General features: G+C 38.7%; 2 pseudogenes; both read right to left on the bottom strand.

Moving 5' to 3' along the window:
- Positions 1 to 3068: 3068 nt before the first annotated feature.
- On the bottom strand, positions 3069 to 3831 carry LOC101433584 (cell division cycle and apoptosis regulator protein 1 pseudogene; annotated as a pseudogene).
- A 682-nt stretch (positions 3832 to 4513) lies between these two features.
- On the bottom strand, positions 4514 to 6128 carry LOC139436172 (cell division cycle and apoptosis regulator protein 1 pseudogene; annotated as a pseudogene).
- Between the last annotated feature and the right edge of the window lie 248 nt (positions 6129 to 6376).

Below are 6376 nucleotides of genomic sequence, written 5' to 3' on the forward strand. Positions count from 1 at the left end.
CCTCCTTGACTTGTGTAGAGCTGGCCCATGTGCAGTGCTGATGCTCACAAGGAGTGCCCTGCCATGCGGGGGTGTCTCCTGAGTAGGGGAGCCCCATATGCAAGGAGTGTACCCCGTAAGGACAGCCACCCAGCATGAAAGAAAGTGCAGCCTGCCCAAGAATGGTGCTGCACACACGGAGAGCTGACACAGCAAGATGACACAACAAAAAGAAACACAGATTCCCGGTGCTGCTGATAAGGATAGAAGTAGTCACAGAAGAACACACAGTGAATGGACACAAAGAGCAGACACCTGGGGGGGGGGCGGGGAGGGAGAGAAATAAATAAAAAATAAATCTTTAAAAAAACCAAGAGCTTGGAAGTCATTACTCCCATCCTGACAAGAAAAAAGTGGAAACACTCTGAAATTCAACAACATTTCTTGGATCCATCAAATAACTGAGATCACAAACTGCCCTACCTTACAGATCTGGTGAGATAAGTGAATACAGAGAATTGCAACTGAGACTTGCTTTCCTGGAGCAGAAGTCACTGGAGCCATAAATTGATGGGAACTCATAAATTCTAATTTTGATGAAGTGCTGTAGGCTGAGTTGTGGATTAGCATGATAATGGGAAACTCCTGGGGCTGCAGTTTTGGAAGGCTGCCACATATTCATGGGTTATATCACCAGGAACCCTACCAGGTTCTACCAAAGGAGAAGAGCTGAGAAGGGAGAGGCACAAGTAATCATTCTGAATTAAGACTGCAGTTTACTCTAAAATAAAAGCCAGATCAGTTGGAGAAATATTTTATGAGGGCATTATGTGACCTGGGGGAAGAGAAACACCCAACTTCAGGCTCTTTAGGCTTTCTGTCTCACTTAAGGTGGGGGTATAACTAAGAAACACTTCAGAAGTTCCCTTACTGGTGCCCAAGCCCACCAAAAGACTGAGATTTAATCATAAGATTATAGAATATTTCCTTTCCCCCACATCTTACCCCCACATGAACATGGCTCCAGGATAATAACAGTGAATAACATCTGAAAGTACTGCAAGGTGCAAACTCTGTTTAAGAAGGAATTCTTAGGGAAACCCAAAGACAAAAGGGAAAACAAAAACAAGGACATTGGAGGAAAATGCAAACTCTGACAACTACAACTACAGCAAACTAGAAACACATCCTAACTCCTAGCCAGATTAACATAAAAACTCACACTAAATCCCTATTTGCCTCAGTTCACAGCATCTGATAACTTCATATCTGCTTTTCAACAAAAAAATTACAAGGCATGCAGCAAGGCAAGAAAAGCACAGTGTTAGGAGTTAAAGCAAGCATCAGAACCAGAGTTAAATACAGCACAGATTTTGGAATTATTAGATGGGGAATTTAAAATAGCCATGATTAATATATTAGGGTCTCTAAAGGAAAAAGTGGACAACACAAAACCACAGATGGGTAATGTAATCTGAGAAATGGAAGTCTAAGCAAATGTTACAAGGAATTACCAGAAATAAAAACACTGCAACAGAAGTGACAAATGCCTTTGATGGCTCATCAATAGACTGGAAATGGTCAAGGAAAGAATCAGTGTGCTTGAAGATATGTCACTAGAGACTTAAACTGAAGTGCAAAGAGAAAAAAGAATGAGATAAAAACAGAAAGAGAAATACAAAACTGTAAGAATATTTCAAAAAGGTACACATTATACATAATTAAATACCAGAAGAAGAAAGAGAGAACAGAGTGCAAGAAATATTTTGAAATAATAATGGATAAGAATTTTCCAAAATTGATGACATACCAAAGCACATATCAAGGAATCTCAGAGAACACCGAATTCTTTTTAAAAAACCTATACCTACCTATTATATTTTTAATGTAACATTTTGTGTGATCTATGTATCTTTTCAAAATATAAAATTGATTAAAAAAAATAAAAATCTACACCTAGTCATATCATATACAAACTACAGAAAATTAAAGACAAAGTGAAATCTTGAAAAATCAGAGGAAAAAACACCTTGCACATACAAGAACAAGGATAAAAATTACAGTACACTTCACATAGAAACCATGCAAGCAAGAAAAAAATGGAGTAAAACATTTAAAGTCTTGAAAGACAAAAAATAAAGAACCTAGAATTCTGTATCCAGCAAAATTATCCTTCAAAAGGGAAGGAAAAATAAAAACTTTCTCAGGTAAACAAATATGAGGGAATTCATCACCAGCAAACCTACCCTACAATAAATGTTTAAAGTTCTTCAGCAGGAAAGAAAAGGATGTAGTTGAGAAACATGAATCTACGTAAAGAATGGAAGAACATTAGAGAAAGACTAAATGAAGTTAAAATTTAAAAAATTACTTTAATTATTAATATTATTTTTACTTTTAAAAAGTCATAATAATAGCCATGCATTGGGTGATTATAGTAAATGGATAAGTGAAATGAATGACTAATGTTATATGTGATATTCTTTTATAATATATTTGCACTACTTGTGAAGAGGGTCTAGTGTTATGTGAAAGTGGATTTAAATTGGTTGTAAAATAAATATTGCAAACTCTAGAGTAACCCCTAAATTTTTCAAAGGATATTTGATAAGCTAAGAGAGAAGAGAAAATAAAATATTATACAGTACTCAATTAAAACCATAGAAGGCAAAAAATGAGGGCAAGAAAAAAAGAAACAAAGTGCAAGAAATAGAAAAATTACAAACATGGTAGACATCAACCTAAGTATCATCAAAATTATTTTATATGTGAATGGTCTAAATATACCAATTAAAAGACAGGTATTGTCAGGTGAATTAAAAAATAAGGCCCAACTATATGTTGTTTATAAGAATTCCACTTATTTTTTTCAGTCAAGGAGTGTTTAATAATTTGAATGTTAGGAATTACAAGCAATTTCCAAAAGCAGAAATTCTCACATTCATAAAACTTTAAATATTTATATATATAAAACAGATTTTATATGTATACTGCTAAAATCAAAACACACATCACTTTCATTCTTATATCAAGATTTTATATATTACATTATTTAACACCATCCCCCATCATCACTACATGTATTTTTATCATACACTTGCACTATCTTTGGATTTCTGATCTTTATCTTCCTCACATTTTCCTTCTCAAGAACAATGTTGATTTCATCCATTACTGTGGATAAATTTCTGACTGTCTTACTCAGTTGGTTTTCAAATTGCAAATTCATATTTTCTGAAATCTTTAAGTTTTCGTCTAACTGATTAAGGTCCCTTTTAACTTTCCTGAGTTCACCAGAGAGGCTTTTGCTAGAAGTCTCCAAATTTAAGATGGTTTTTTCATCTTCATCTAGCTTTTCTTCTCGTAATTGCAGCTTCTGTTCTACTTCAGCTCTTAATTTTTTACTCTTTTCCAATTTTTGCAAAAGGCTTCCTACATCTACTATTGTATTGCATGTAAGATGAGGCCAATATTTTCTTCCACATCCTTTGATTCCTGTTTTACTGTTGGTGTTGGGAGTAACAATCTGTTTCCTAGGATGTCTTCCTGCAATGCTCCAGACTCTTCATGGTTTTCTTCATCTTTTGAAGTGTCTGTTAATTTCTGGTAAAAGATTCACAGAGTACTACTTTATCAAGAAAGCTTCTTTATCTGAGCCCAAGAAAGATATAGTCCAAGAATATAAAGTATTTATTCCAAATCCTTTTCAAGAAGGTAACCTATTTTTCTCCAAGGACTCTACTTTTCTATGTATTACACAGAAATTGCAGTAACTTCCCTGCAGAACGGTCTTGACAAAGGAAAAGCATCCACCCATGTGACTGAGCATCAAAAAGTCACTTTGACTTCCATGCTAATGTGCTGGAGGTGCAGTTAATGTTGGGGTTTAAGATATATTTAGGGGATTTGAATCTCTGGACTGACAATGTGATAGCCAGATCCTGAGCCTCAACAGACTCCAGCACCTACAATCTGATTTATTGGACTTACCACACTCAGCTAAGATGGAGGTGAAGAAGGACAACCACCACACCATGGAGCCTAGAGTGATTACAACTGAAAATGGGAGGATTGCATCCAGCATCCAGGTGGAATCTGAGCCTCCTCTTGACATAAAGATGCAATGGACACAACCAATCCAGTGTCCACATAGAAGAGGTGGCATTGGATTGGGAAAAGTGGACATAATGGACAAAGGGTATGGGGAAAGGCAGGAAGAGATGAGAGGTGGAGGCGTCTTCGGGACATGGAGCTGCCCTGGATGGTGCTTCAGAGGTAATCACCGGACATTGTAAATCCTCACAGGGCCTACATGATGGAATAGAGGAGAGTATGGGCCATGATGTGAACCAATGTATATGAGGTGCAGAGGTGCCCAAAGATGTACTTACCAAATCCAATGGATGTGTCATGATGATGGGAACGAGTGTTGTTGGGGGGGGGGAGAGGGGGGGTGGGGGGGTGGGGTTGAATGGGACCTCACATATATATTTTTAATGTAATATTATTACAAAGTCAATAAAAAATAAAAAAATTAAAAAAAAAAAAAAAAAGAAAAAAAAAAGTCACTTTGTATATAATGAATTCTGATAACAGTGATTTAGTTCCATCATGTCACAACTAGGACAATCTAAAGAAAACTTTGAAAATGGAACTGTGTAATGCAGAACAACATGTCAAACTCTTGCATGGTTCCCTCTCTCTTTGGGGAGATCTCTCCTGAGAACTTTTTCTCTGAGTCTGTCTTTCTTGTTCTCGTTCACAACTTCAGTCATCTTCTCTGTTAGGTACATGAGCCCTTCTGTCAACCCTTCCTGAAAATCTGGATGGTAGATCTAACCTTCACGCTGTCATGGCTTTGAAACCATGCAGACTGGGGGCTGCAGTAAACCAGCTTCCTGCTGTGGTTGTTTTAATAAAGGCTGTGGCTGTGTCTGCAATAGTGGTGTAATAGAAGCTGCTGAAATCTGTGCTTGCAGCAGTGTCTGGGCTCGGGCTGAGCCTGAATACCAAATGTAATCTGTGGTGCAATCAGTTGAAGGCTGGCAGGAGGAGTCTTCAGTAACGTTTGGGTTTGGGACTAATTCTCGTTTGGTAGCTTTTGAATTCTTTGTGCATTCCATTTAAAAGGCATGTTAGGTTTATAAGTAGCTTCAACCAATACTCGGTCACCCACTTGGGGGGTTTTCCCTTTGACAGCACTGAGCTGAAAGAATGCATCCTCATCCACAAATCTAAAGGTATCATGTAGCTTTGTAACCACTCTGTGAAAACACCCTGATTCTGAGATTGGGTTTGTTGCTGACTTGACCTTGGTGTTGGATATGATACAGTTATCTGTGCTTCTGGCTGAAGAGTAGATGGGCTAAGGCTTGTAGGTAGTGCAACAGCTGGCTGTGTTAAAAGGGTCTCTTGGGGTTGCTGTAACTGTTGCACACTATACAAGATCTGCTGAAGTTGTGAATATCACTGCTGCAATGCAGCTGCTGCAGCTGTGGCTTGTTGCTGCAATGATGCAGTCTGAGTTAATCGATAGTTTGCTAGGGTTTGTATGGTAAGGCCTGCAGCCACCAATTCAGTTTGCTGTGTATAAATATTAGGAGATGCTCCAAGGAGTGATTGCTGCTAAACACCCAGTGCAGGTGACTGTATGACGCAGTGGCTATAAACTGAGTAGGCCATGGTGGACATCTGTCCTCTAAATTGAGCCATGATGCAAGAGGAAAAAAACCTTTGTTAGTTTTTCTTCTGTAGTAGTGATCTGAGTCGGGTCTCGGCTAGCACCAAAGACATTTCAAACCCATCAGCCTTCAGGGCATGTGCCAACTTATCTGTCTTCCTCCACGCCTCTCCCCTCCTCTCCATCTCCAACAGGTTATGTTCAAGAATCCCACTTTAAATATGAAGACACTGATAGGTTAAAAGTAAAGGAATGGAAGGAAAATATACCATATTAATACTCATCAAAAGAAGACTGGAGAAGCTATATTAATTTCACAGAAGGCAAACTTCAGAACAAGAAAATTTATCTAGGATAAGAAGGAACATCATATAAAGATAAAGGGGGAAGCAGATATGGCTCAATGTGTAGAGCTTCTGCCTACCATATAGGAGGTCAAGGGTTCAATACCCAGGGCCTCCTGGCCCATGTGGTAAGCTGGCACATGTAGAGTGCTGCCCCATGCAAGGAGTATCGCCCCACACAGGTTTGCCCCTCCCCCACGCAAGGAGTGAAGCCCCTTGCAGGAGAGCAGACAACCCAGGAGTAGTGCCACCCACATGGAGAGTAGATGCCATAAGATGACGCAACAGAAAAGAGGCACAGAAAAGACACAATATGAGATACAGCAAACTAGGGACCTGAGGTGGAGCAAGAGAATGATCACCTCTCTCCCAC

Source organism: Dasypus novemcinctus, chromosome 24, assembly GCF_030445035.2.
Source record: "Dasypus novemcinctus isolate mDasNov1 chromosome 24, mDasNov1.1.hap2, whole genome shotgun sequence".
Classification (NCBI taxonomy): Eukaryota; Metazoa; Chordata; class Mammalia; order Cingulata; family Dasypodidae; genus Dasypus; species Dasypus novemcinctus.